General features: G+C 45.6%; 1 long non-coding RNA gene and 1 other non-coding gene across 5 annotated transcripts in view; one reads left to right on the top strand and one right to left on the bottom strand.

The window, feature by feature from the left end:
* LOC116278486 (uncharacterized) overlaps positions 1 to 13,826 on the bottom strand; it is an 87,750-nt gene that overhangs the window by 58,775 nt on the left and 15,149 nt on the right. For 2 of the 4 annotated variants that reach the window (XR_012078708.1, XR_012078710.1), the window contains exon 3: positions 8,810 to 9,102. This is a non-coding gene — a long non-coding RNA (uncharacterized lncRNA). Of the gene's footprint in view, positions 1 to 7,960; positions 9,103 to 13,826 lie in introns of those variants that run through there. The other 2 variants (XR_012078711.1, XR_012078709.1) reach the window with 2 other exon arrangements.
* On the top strand, positions 1,043 to 1,149 carry LOC116278487 (U6 spliceosomal RNA). The gene has a single exon (XR_004187820.2). It is a non-coding gene; the product is annotated as a U6 spliceosomal RNA (small nuclear RNA).

The following is a 13,826-nucleotide window of genomic DNA, read 5'->3' on the forward strand; positions in this document are numbered from 1 at the left end:
CAATAACAATGCATATTAATATAAATAATTTTCTTTTTCATAATTATAAAACCCATCAACCCGATATATATATTACTCTCCACTCTTTCATATTTAAATATTCAATATAGTTAAACATAATGTTCTATTTGTTCAAAACCATACTAAATTTAAAAAAAACCCTATACTAAGGTTTTAATAAAATGTTACAACAGCTCCTTAGAGAAATGGTTGACTCCTGGGTTTGAGTGGAGAAAATACAAGATAGTCTGGAGCATCTTGTAGTGCCAGAACAAAAAGGTAGTGCTAGAAAAAAAATGGAGCATGTTGAACAAAAGAAAGAATGTGGTGTTGAATTATAACAAAAGTATAAAATAAATATACATGAGGACTCACTGATATAACTAAATGATTGAATACATAATGGGGAATAAGAGACAAATCTTCCTTTCAGAGGAATTTCAAATAATATATGTAGATAGTCCCCCCACAAAGAGGTGGAGCTTCATTCCCTGTCCCCACCTCCTTGAGGATGGGCTGAACTTAATGACTCTGTCCCAGAGAATAGAGCATTGGGAGAGGAAAACAGTAGCTTTACAATGGAAATGTCTGGCAGACACCACCTTAACCAAGTGATCAAAGTTAACATCACAGTATTAAGTCATGTTGAAATCATGTACCCCTGCCGCGATGGGATGAAGAGGGCGTTTCACCTCTGTTTTGTATTCGCCCCTCCAAACTCCAGTCTAAACAGGAGGAAAACATCAGAGGGGTCCAAACTGAGGGACATTTTACAAAACACATGACCAGTACTCCTAACTGCCTAAGTCATGACAAAGAAGAAAAGATTGAGAAACTGTCAAAGACCAGAGGAGAGCAAGGGGACATGGCAAGTCAATGCAGCATGCGGTCCTGCATTGGGTCCGGGAGCAGAGAAAGGGTATCATTGGGAAAATGGGTGAAATATGAATGAAGTCCAGAATAAACAGTAATGTACCAGTGTTAACCTCTTAGTTGTGACAAATGTGCTGTGGTTATACAAGTCGTAAGGCTCAGGAGACTGGTGCTTGCTTCGGCAGCACATGTACTAAAATCGGAACAATACAGAGAAGATTAGCATGGCTCCCGCGCAAGGATGACACACAAATCCGTGAAGCTTAAAAAAAAAAAAAGATTGGGGAAACTGGGTGAAGGGCATGAATGAACTCTCTGTATTATCTTTGTAACTTTTTATAAATCTAAAATTACTGCAGCAGGGGTGAGAGTATAGCTCAGTGGTAGAGCGCATGCTTAGCATGCACAAGGTCCTGGATTCAATCGCCAGTACCTCCATTTAAAAAATAAATATTAATTAAATAAACCTAATTACCTACCCTCAAAGTAAATAAATAAATAAATTTAAAAATTAAAAAAATTAAATTATTGCAAAATTTAAAGTTTATTTTCAAAAATGTTACAATCTGCTAATATTGTAATATCAAATAGTAAACTAGTTGATGTCTTAAATAGATGTATTGTATTTAAGAAAAATTTCCAAAACCCCACGTGGCTAACTCTATGCAGATCAACACAAGGGAAGAAGTTGGTGGGGGAAAATGAAGATGACACTGAGTTTCACAAAATACTTTTATCTAAAGAAAACAACAGTCAATTCTGAGTAATTTTCCAGGAAAAGCCTTCTCAGTTAGTGATAAAACTGAATCTTTATACACAAGAAAAGAAAACTCATAAGAGACTTCACAATATGCCCCAATCTGCTCTTCCTTATCCTCCCTGGCCAGTTCACTGACCAACAGAAATGGACACAGCTTGCCCTCCCAGAACCACCCATGCCTTTATTTTTGCTATGTCCTCTGCCTGATGTTATCTTGCCACCATGCTCCACCTAGCAGGCTCTCATGCATCATCTGAGGTCCAGTCTACATGGTCCCTCATTGATTTATTCATGACTTAGGAGGCTTTTGCAATAATTCAAGTAAAGATGATGGTGGCTTGGGCCAAGATGATAGTAGAGGCGGTGAGGAACGACCTGTGTTAGTCAGAGCTCTCCAGAAAAATAACCAAGAGGAAGTGTAAAATGGTTCTCTGGCCATCTAGTAGCCACAGTTTGTGAGTCCAGGAATCAAGGGGTGGAAATGGCATCACGCACTATTGCCCCTAGTGTCCCACTAGCAAAGATTTTTGCTTCCCATACCCATGACCTCTGCTCAGCTGGCCCTGAGGTCTTAGATCCAAAGGGAAGAGTGCTTCCACCAGTAGATGCAACAATGATTCCACTGAATGGAAGCGAACCCTGCCACCAAGTCTCTGAATCAGCAGGCAAATAAGGGAGTTACTGTGCTGGCGGGGGTGGCTGATTCTGGTTATCAAGGGGAAACTGGACTGCTGCTCTGTAATGAAGGTAAGAAAGGGTATGTCTGGAACCTAGGAGGTCACTTAAGGTATCTCTGAGTATCACCATGCCCTGTGATAAAAGTCAATGGAAAATTACAATAACCCAAGTCAAGCAGGACTACTAATGGCCCAGACCCCCCAGGCATGACAGTTCGGGTCATCCCACCAGGCAAAGAACCACAACAAGCCAAGTGCTTGCCGAGGGCAAAGGAAATACAGAATGGGTACTGGAAGAAGGTACTTGAAAATTCCAGCTACAGCCCCATCACTAGTTACAGAAATGAGGACCGTGATTGTCAGGAGTATTTCTTCCTGTCTCCAGGAAGAGTATTTCTTCTCTCTCCAGAGAGGAATTTACTTTAAGGAAGTGGCTCCCACGATTATGGAGCCTGGCAAGTTCAAAATCCGCAGGGTAGGCCTGCAGGCTGGAGACCCAGGGGAAGAGTTGATGTTGCAACTCAAGTCCAAAGGCTGCCTGTAGGCAGAATTCCCTCTTCCTTCGGGGAGGTCATTCGTTTCTCTTAAGGTCTGCAACTGATTGGATGAGGCCCACTCCATATCAGGAAGGGTAATCTGCTTTAGTCAGAATCAGCTGATTTAAATGTTGATCTTGTCTAAAAAATATCTCCACAGTAACACCTAGACTGGTGTTTGACCAAATATCTGGGTACCACTAGCCAAGCTGACCCATTAACTATCACATGGTCAGATTATGGATGTGTATAATTTAGATAGCCAATAGGATGCATCTGCTGATTATGTGTGGGGCCTAAGAGAATGAGAGTTTATCCCAAGCACCTGGAGTTATGAAGAGACCACTAACTGAGACGGGGAGACCGCAGGCGGCAGCAGACAAGGGAGGCAGAGTCAAAGGTGGAGATCAGGCTTCGGAGGTTCAGGCTTTAAAATCTGACGTCCCAAAAGAGATGCTGTGTAAGCAACTGGATATATGGGGCTGGAGTTCAAGGGAGAAGTTTGGGCTGGAGATTAAAATCTCATATCACCATCTCTGTAAGCCTTTTGAAGGATTTCACACAGATTCCTAAATTAAAACAGATCCCTTGTGCCCCAGTTTGGGATGCAGAAAATAACTATAATTAGAAAACCAAGACGGATTAAAACGTAGAGGGACCAGCTTTGCAGAGGAAGCAGAGGGTTAACAGGCTGGACGATAAAGGCTGAGCTGGAGCGTGCCAGCTGAAGAGATGCCAGAAGGAAAGTTAATGAATTGCCTTCATTGAAAAGATGAGAATGACACTAAACCAGGATTGCCCTGGAAAACTGGCGATTCTGGGCGCGTGGCACATTGGCCAGTCATTTTCTGAGATGTGGTTTATGAACCAGAGCCAGCACGTGATGCTGTCGTGAAGAGCACAGCCTCCCGAGCGATTTTTCTGGGTTTTCATTTCAGTCCCACAGTTTTTTTTAACCTAGGAGGAGTAATTTAATTTTTCTGCACCTCTGTTCCTTCATCTGTTAAAACAGAATCACACTGTGGCTCATTTCCTAGGGCTGATGTGAGAACTCAAAGCTCTGGCCGCCTGGCCCGGGGTCCATGCTCCATGCACGTGAGCTCTGAGGGTGGTGACCTGTCTCCCCCACTTCTCTCTAACCCCATGTGAGCCTTGGATTCCCTCTCACTTACCTCACCTGCTCATAGCCTAGTGTCTGGCACAAGTCAGCAATCAGCAAGTATTTGTGAAGCCGAACTGAACAGAAAAGTGCCACCTCCCAGGGCATCAAGGAAGGGACTGTCACCACTCAGACTCTCCTGCGCCTGCGAGCGAGCATCCTCTCCTCCTTCTCTCCTGCTCTCCTGGGTTGAGCCCCTCCTTGGGCCCTGGGTCCCAGCCCCTCCCACCTTCTCAAGAACTGCCCTCTAGTAGCCCTCTCTCTTCTTCACCTTCAGCCTCTCCTTCGATCCTTCCCCTCTGCATTTTAACATGCTTGGGGCTCTTCCACTTTTAAAGACAAAAATTTTTTTAAAACCAACCCTCCACCCCAGTGCCTCTCCAGCTAGTTCCCCATCTCTGAGTTTCTATTCTCAGCCAAACGTCTGTAAAGCAATCTACCCCCGCTCCCTACAGTGTCTCTGTACCTCATTTCTCAAACCATTGCTCAGGGTTTCAACCCAACCTTCCCTTCTCCAAAAGGGCGTACTCTAGTGTCACTCACGACCGGTTATTTTGCCAGCTCCAATGGCTCTTTGTACAATCTTCACCTTAACCTTTCAGCACATCCAAGGTCCCCAGCCAGTCCCCCTCTTGAAACACTACACACCTTATCCTAGCTTTCTTCCTGTATCTCCAGCCAACTCACCTCAGTCTCCGGTGATTTTTAACACAATGGAACCCCTCAATAACATGCATAAGTTCCACCCTTAGGCAATTTCTTCCACTCACGAGGCTTCTGTAACACCTTGAACACGTATGACTCCCAGTTCAGACCTCTTCTTTTAACTTCAGACCCACATGGATGTATCACAGGCACCTCAGATAAATATCTTCAAAACTGAACTCACTGTCTCCATCCCCTCCCCAGACCCAGACTCCCTCCAGCATTCCCTCTCATAGAAGAAAACTGGGGGTCATCCTTGACTTTCCTATTGTGCAATCCCTACAATTCAAATCAGTCCTCACATTCTGCCTCAAATCAGATTAGATACATATCAAACCCACCCGCTTCCCTCCACCATCACTGCTGGGAGAAGGAAGCACTGACCACGCTATTCCACTGGGAGAGGACAGGTGGCAGCCCCACACCTGGTCTCCCCCGGACTCTGCCCCTGCGCCTCGTACTTCCGCTGATTTTACTCTGTGTCCTTTAACGGTGATAAACTATGACCATGAATGTAACAGCTTTTCTGAGTTTGTGAATCCTTCTAGAGAATTCTGAGCCTGAAAGTAGTCTTGGAGACCCCCTGCACGTCAACAAATAATTAAACGATAAGAATCATGATTATAGTTTTAGATGTGGGAGAAAAGAAAACGGGAGAAATCGTGGTTTCTTGTAAGACAAATGCATATCCCCAAACCCTGGACTGTGCTGACAGCTGTCTTTGGGGTGGAGTTAGGTGGAGCAGTTGGTTACTAGACGCTATTAGAAAGTGACAGTCACAGGTCGAATCCGAGCACTTGGGGCTGAAAGGCACCTTGGAGACAGCATCTGGTTCAAGGGCCCTCGCCTGGCAGACAGGGTGATGGCGGGGAGCCCAGGGACACAGAATGAGCTGGTGTAGTCACCAGGCTCGCTCAAATAAACCCAGTGCTCACTGAACCCTGGGTGCCGGGCACTAGGGCAGATGCTGAGGAAATTGATTCCCTGGGTTCAAGTAACGCGTAGAAGAGGCTTGGGTGGGGCTAGGAGCGGGGGACGCCTAAGTCAGGCCTGGCCACTCCAGCAGGAGCTGAATGAGTGCAAGCTGCCCCATGCAGTGGTCCTCAGACCTCTGCACTACGCAGAGCAGAAGAGAGGGAGCCCTGATCCGCCCTGGGGGTACAGGGGGATGGTGTTGGGGGGCAGGGAGGACACTTCAGGAGAGGCATTTACAGTGACCGGGAAGCTGCCCCGGGGGCCCCGCCTTCCCCGGCCCAGTTCCCCTGAACTGGCACAGTTTGGAGAAGCTCCCTGCGATAGCACTGTAGCGGAGGGAACTACACAAGGTGAGTGTGCGCTTAAGGGCCTTGTCACCCGAATGACAAGGGCAGTGCCTTCTAAAGGGATGACAGAACTGCTGAGGCCATGAACCAGGCAAAAAACCAACCACATTTAAAACCAAAGGGCTCTGGGAGCTCCATCAGTCAAGGACCACGGTCATGCGTGCTGGGTGGGGCGCATGCGCATTTCCTGCCACCAGTCCTGATGGAAAGGTGAATGGGTCCAGGGAGGAGCGCGGGTCGGGTCTGCCCTCTGCGCGCACAGGCTCCTGAGGAGTCTGCAAGCAGGTTGCTGGCTTGCCGTCGGTAACCAGGGAGCCTATGACTAGAGTCCCAGAAACGGGGACCTGGGGCAAAGGATAAGATCGCCGAGCAGGCCGAAACCACCACCCTTTTCCCACGGACTCCAAGGTCCTCCCTAGAGCTCTGGGGAGAAGCAGGTGGGGCACCTGCGGGCGCCCTGTCAGGCCTCGCCTCCCTTGTCTGCTCTGGTCTCTCCTCTAGGGTTCCTCCTTGCAAGGCCTCTGTGGTTTCCTGGGGCCGCAGGAACACAGCACCACGGGCCGGGGGTCACACAGGGGACATCTGTTCTCTCTCAGAGGCCAGAATCCTAGACCAAGGTGTCCACAGGGCCAGGTCCTCCTGAGGACGCAGAGGGGGACTGCACCAGGCCTCTCCCTCTCTCTCTAGTTTCTGGGGGCTCACTGGCTTGAAGACTCATCACCTGGCGCTCCGCCTCCATCTTAACATGGCCCATTTCCCCTGTGTGCCTATGTCCAAGTTCTCTCTCTCTGTGGACACCAGTCATGCTGGATTAGGGGCTCACCCTACACCAGTGTGGCCGCGTCCTAACTACTCACATCTGCAGCAACCCTGTTCCCACACAAGGACACATTCCCAGTTCCTGGGCCTTAGGACTTCGACGTGAATTTTGAGGAGACACAAAGTTCCCTGTCGGGGAGGAGCCTTTGTGTCCCCCATCCACCCACCTAGGCCTCCGCTCACTGGTCCAGAGGGGCAGACTTCTGCTCTGCCCCCAGGATGGGGACTGAACTCTCCCCATCACGCACTGCTCCCTCCTCCAACTGGCAGGACCAGCAAGAGCCAAGGACACGGGGCCCATTTACCAGGCGACGCCAGTTCCCTTTCCCACTGCGGCTGCTCTCCCTGCGCTGAACATCGCAGGCCAGGCTGCTCGGGGTTCTGCCTCTGCCGGGGATGGGGTGAGTCTGAGGGGAAGGTGGCTCCTCCCAGCTCCAGGCCAGCGGCATCTGCTGTCTCTGCTCCTCCGAGTTCACTGGGCACTTGTGGGGCCCATTAGTAAAGCAGGTATGTACTTCGGTTTCCAGTGGCTCCTTGTGAATCTGTTTCTCAGTTAGTTAGAACCCGAAGCGTTTATTATTCAGTACGTATTTAGTGAACGGATTAAACACTGCTTTGAATATAAATGAGTGTCTGTGAGCATGGTGGGGAGACTGGAGGGAAGCGGGCGGAGGAAACAAGGGAGACAGGAAGGGGAGCGGAAGGAGGAGAGAGGGAAACACGAAGTATTTACCCCACACCTGGAGTCCCCAGGAACCTGTACGGCCCTGGAAATTACCTGCCTTATGGCTTCAAACCCTGAGATTTAAACTGTGATCATAACACCCTCATTTCAGCAGACGTCCCGGCCTCACGAGCTGCTCCAGGCTCACTCAGAATTGACCATGGCCTTCCCGAGCTGGCTTTCACATGCCCAACCTCGAGGGTCAGAATCACCAGCTCCTTCCATCCCGCCCCTCCCCTCCCATCAAGGTCTGCGATGCTCTCAGAAACCAACGTCCACTGTGTTTCAGCACCTTCTCTTTCATAATGAATTAAACCTACCCCGTCACATACACATCCCTCAGTATCAGAAGAAGAAAGTAATCCTAAATAACCACTCCTAAAAGGAATGCGAAAGCACTTCATTATTTATAAATCACATACATTTTAGAGGGAGCCTCAGATACCTTCTGAGAGCCTGGGATTAAAGTAATTCAAACAAAAGTTTTAATGAAAGGATCCCCCCAAGTTTTTCTGAGCAACGAAGAGGAAAGAACTGAGCATTTGCGAACAGTGTAGGAGATGTCCAGAAATACTCTGGTCTTTTGTCTCAGTGATACATGATCTCCCCAGCAGCTCTTGGAGGCAGACAGCAGTGTCCCCATTTGAGAGACAGAAAAAACAGTAATAAGGAACTCGGGAAGATTAAGCAATTAAGTGACTTTGCTGCTAAGTAACAAACTTTGGAATCTGGGCTTAGGTCTGTCTGATGTTTTGAAGTGCACTGGGCTCTTCCCACTCTAGGAGAGTTTCCCTGGCTCCATCTTCCAGGCAGATTGGTTAATAAACGTGTGTCACAGGAAGTCCTGGCCGAGGCCACGATAAGAGAAGCAGGGGTTTCATTATTTCGCCTCTACCTTCTCTGCCCAAGGCTTCACAAAAAGATGGTTTGGTGTGAGCTCACAGCTTTCCTCTAGTTATTCTACAGGAATTCAGGAAAAGCAAGGGCTGTCCTTCACGTACCTGGCATAGCACAGTCCTCAGTGTCTCCTGCCCCCTCCACCTTAACGCCCTCACTGAGGGAGAAATAGGCCAAGTGATTCTGGTTCAATGTGAGTTTAGTGTCAAAGGAGGAGGAGCCGATAGATGAGGCTCATACTGACACTGTTCTCATAGTAACAGGACAGAGTCCAGGCTGCTGAAACCAAGATTCTAACATTAAAGGCAGTGCCTTAAAGAAAAGCTTATTTCCTTACCACATAAGAGTTTTAAGGTCCAGACAGTGAGCCAGGCTCGTCCCATCTCGTTGCTGTGCTGGCCCGAGGGCACCATCTTCCTTCATGGTCAAAGCTGGGCGGCGAGTGTGTTCATGTTCCAGTTTGCAAGAAGGGAAAGGAGCATCATTCCAGGCTGGGGCTCACTGTCTATGGGGGTGACGACCTAGAAGTTGCACCATCGTCTGTGCGCACACCCTGCACTTGGCCACAAGGCCACACCAGCAAGACAGGAGATGGGAAGCGCCTGTCGTCAAGCCCAGCGGCAATCGCTCCTGTGGAAGACAGGAGAGCAGACTGTGGCGGCCAGCAGAAAACTCTGCCGCAGTGACAGCCGTCGTCTGCAGCTGTACTTCACTGTACATCTAACTAGCAATTTCATACCCACCACTTCGTTTAATCTAGCAGTGAACTTCTGAGTAGGTACCATTTGTCTCATGTGATGCATGAGAAAATGGGGCCAAAGAGGTTAAGGGACTAGGGTAAGGCCTAACTGTAGAATTTTAAATGCATGATGAGGATGAAAACCTTGGTGATAAAATATTGGTAGAGTCAAAAAGGAAAGCCCGTTCCATTTGCTCTAACCACATTTACTAAGCAATAAGAATCAAGGAACCGAGAAACAGGGAGACAGGATGGGTCCGTGGCCTCAAAGGCTTCATGACAGCTGAGAGAGTAATAGTTTTCGCCGTAAGGTGTGGTCATGAGGACTGCAGGACAGAAAGAAGGATGGTGACAGCCATGGACAGAGAGGGACATTAGGACATAGAGAAGACACTGATGCTTCCTGGAGAGTCACAAAAACTAAATGATTTTCCTATCATGAGTGGAAAAACAGCAACTCTACAATTTTCCAGTAGAAAATGGAGCAGTAGGTGTTGAGAAAAAACTAGGGTACTCTGAAGGAAATGGGCCTCCCTTTTGCCCTGGCCTTATAGTCTCTCATCCACTTTTTATTCCGGCCAGTGCTGTGGCAACCCATCTCCTGCAGGTGTACCCTGCCACACCTGGCCACACTGCTGCCCTGTGCGTCTCTGGCATTCTCCCAGGGTTGCCCTGATGCTACAGTGCAGGTCACCTGTGGGGAATCTGCCCATAACTCATACATCCACAACTGGGAAAGCCTTGCCCATGGGATGCGGCACCAGGAGACAACTGCTCCCTCTCTGTCCCAGACAGCATCGTCTGAGGTACATGCTACACACTGCAAGGTGACACCAGGGAATCAGTCCTCTGATGGTTAATATCATGTGTCAATTTGGAGGGTGTTTTTGGATGAGATTAACATGAAAATGGTGAACTCTGGATAAAGCAGAGTGCCCGCCTCAGTATGGGTGGGCCTCACCCAATCAGTTGAAGCCTGACTGGAACAAAGACTGAACTCCCTGAGGAAGAAGGAAGTCTCCAGCAGACTGCCTTCTGACTTCATCCATACCATCAGCTCTCCTGGGTCTTGCAGATTTTGGACTTTCTGGCCTGCATAATCGCATGAGCCACTTTCCTATAATAAAGCTCTTGGTTCTGCCTTTCTGAAGAACCCTGGTTAGGACATAGCCCCAGTGACCAGCTCGAGAATGCACTCTTATACTGGTTTTCCTCTTTCCCTGTTACACTCTTCTGGTCTCTGGAATCACTCACTTCCCAAAATGAACTAGGTATGTGCACACCCTAGTCCCAGCTTGCTCTCAGGGGCTCCCCAGCCAGGCTACAATGTTTGCACATGTAATATTGAGGGTAATCAATATACAAGCACATTCGTGGCTCAAAGAGACCCTTACGTGTTCGCTATTTCCCAGGATCATGAGACCCAGAACACTGAAGTGTGATGGGACAAATGCCACGGGGACCTCCCAACCCCCAGCAAGGCTGCGCTCCTCCCAACCAAAGAACAATATTCTTTTGCATCCCTCATGTGGCTTAGCATTTGAGAAGTTTGCAAAAAATGCTTACTGGACTGGATGTCGTGTTTTAAAATTTGCCTATGTGCTGTCATGATGGAACATGTGAACCTGTTGTTGTTCAAATGCTATATTATTTGGTGAATCCAAATACAAAGGATTTGGCTAAGAACTTCAGCTCTAGTGTCGCGAGGGCACAGATTCAAGCCTCAGTTCCTCCACTAGCTGGCTGTGGCACAGCATAATCCATAAAGAAATATACATTAAGTTTTTCTGCTGAGAGAAATAAATGTCCACCTATAATTACCTTCCCAGCTAAATGTCAACACAACAATGAGGAAGAGAAGGTTTTTTTTTTTTTAATCTTAAGAGACTAAGAGAATACCACTATAAAGATTTTCACTGAAAAAAATACTATAGCGTTTATTTCAGAAAGAGAACATTTGAAAAACAGATATAAGAAAAACTGGTAAACAAAGTAACTGGTAACTATGTGGCAAATATACATCAGCACTGTATAGAAACAACAGCAATAATAAATAATTTGAAGAATATAAAATCAGGTGTAAATAAAATGGTGGATAATGACATACAAGATAGGAGTGGATATTTGAATTAAAGCATTTTAAGGTCTTGGTACTATTCAAGCCTAGAGTAGAGGAGAGATACTGATTAATTTCAGATAAGTCAAAAAACAAATGTTAAATATGGAAATAGAATAAAACCTCAAGCCTGTAGGGAGGGGTGAAGTGGAGAAATGGACACAATGAAAACCCAATCAGTACAAAAGAAGGCAAGAATTTTTTTTATCAAATAAATAAAAGACATATAAAGTAGAAAGTACAAAAGGAGATGGTAGGAACGAATGCATAAGTATCTACAGTCACCAAACTGTAAACAAAGTTATCAACTGCAAGGCAGAGTCGCAGACTAGCCAGGGACAAGAAAATGCACCTGTATGATATTTACAAGAAACACCCTGAGTACCTAGAAAGACTGAGACTGAAAGGAGAAAAAAAAAGGTTTACCTGGCAAATATTAGCCAAACATCAGAAAAGCACAAAAGACAGAAAGCATCATTAGGGATGAGGCTATCCTAGAAGAAGCATTTTCTAACAAAGGCACAAAATTTGTGAATCTGTTTTGAACCTAACAACACAATTTCAAAACACAGAAGCCAATAATTGACAGAATTACAATGAAAAATGGACAAATCCACAGAGAGAACATACTATCTTTCCAAGGACATATTGAACATTTACAATAATTGATCGCACATTAAGCTATAATACAACACAACAAATAGGAAACATCGATATAATAAAGCCCCATTCCTGAATTCAATTTCATAAAAGTAGAAATCAGTAACAAAAAATAAGAAGAAATGTCCATACAACTAGAATTTTTAAAAATAAACTTCAAGACTAGTCATGGGTCAAAGAAGAACTGAGAAGCCATAATAATTTAGAATTGAACAATAATGCTTTTGAACATCCCCTCCACTGTGCAATTCCACATTTGACCAATGCTGTTAGACAAAATACATGTGCGTGCACATGCGCACGCGCACGCGCACACACACACACACACACACACACACACACAGTATGCTGGCAATGAAGAAACAAAGCTGTCATTATTTACAGAAGACTCCAATCCCGTAAATCAGAGGCTCAAAGACAAGCCACGTGTAGAAGAGAGTTCAGTAAGGTTGCAGAATAAAAGATGAATATCCAAAAGTCAGTTATGTGTCTACACACCCACAACTAATTGTTGGAAACCGTCGTTTTTAAAGAGGCACCATTTATAAGAGCTACAAAGCACTGAAAGTGTCTAGGAATAAATCAAACAAAAGATGCGGAAAATCATAAAACTTTTTGAATAACATAAATGGATGAGAAAATCTGACTTTAAAGATGGGGCTTCTCCCCAAACAGTAAGTGTTAATACTTAATGCAATTTTACACAAAATCTCAATAGGGGTTTTCAAAGAGTTTGTAAACTGACTCCAAAATGTACGTAGAAGAGCAAAGGGCCAGGCACGACCGAGAATGTTTTGAGTGATGTGGGGAGGCTTGCTTTGCTGTTTGTCGAGACTCACTGTGCAGCTACTGTTGTTACGTTGTTGGTACTGAGATAAATACACTGTGAATCAGAACAGAAGGCACCAAAACAGACGCACGCATGTTATACGAAAACATGATACATAAGGGGACATTACAAAAGGAAAAGGGTTTAATAAATGGGGCTTGACACAGTTGGTTTTTCACAGGGAAAATAACTAAAGTTGAATTGCTTCCTACCATTCAAAATAGAGTCCAGGTGGGTTAAAGACCTAAAACAGAATAGCAAAACTTGGAATAAAAGAAAATAGAAGAATAAAAAACAGGGGAAAAAAAGAAAAACAGAAAAACTTGAAATAGGATAAAATAGAAGAAACGTAGAATATTCTCAGAATCTTGGGGTAAGAAAGGTCTTACCATGCAGAACACACAAACCCTCGTGGAAAAGGTCGTTAAGTTTGAGTATACAAAAATCTAAAACTTGGTTACAACAAAAGTCACCATAACTTAGAGAAAAGTCAGGCCACAGAGGAGAAGACATTTGCAATATTAAGGATTAATTCCAAAACATATCAAGAATGTCTATAATGAATAAGAAAAAAGCCAGAGACTCCATTAGAAAAATGGGGGAAAATATAAGGCAATGGACAGAAGAGGGAGAAAAATATCAAAAAAAAAAAAAGATGTTCAATCTCTCAGTAATCAGAGAAATGCAAATCAAAATGAGGTTTCCTTCCACATCCATCAGATTGGAAAAGTATTTCAGCCGAACAAAATTACATGTGGGTGAAATGTGGAGCGACAGAATCCTTCATACACTGGAACCCTTCATACGTTTGTCAAACGGGGAAACTCTGGTATCACTGGGCATGGCTGAAGATGCTGGTCCTAGATGGACACCCAAATCATTCCACAAGGATGTACATAGAAGAACACTCAGTATAGCATTGCTAGTAATGGTGAAAGCTTGAAAATGGATAAGCTGCAGTGCACGTAGTTGACGGACTGCAATATAACAGTTACGACGAATAAACTACA

This window comes from Vicugna pacos, chromosome 12, assembly GCF_048564905.1.
Source record: "Vicugna pacos chromosome 12, VicPac4, whole genome shotgun sequence".
Lineage (NCBI taxonomy): Eukaryota > Metazoa > Chordata > Mammalia > Artiodactyla > Camelidae > Vicugna > Vicugna pacos.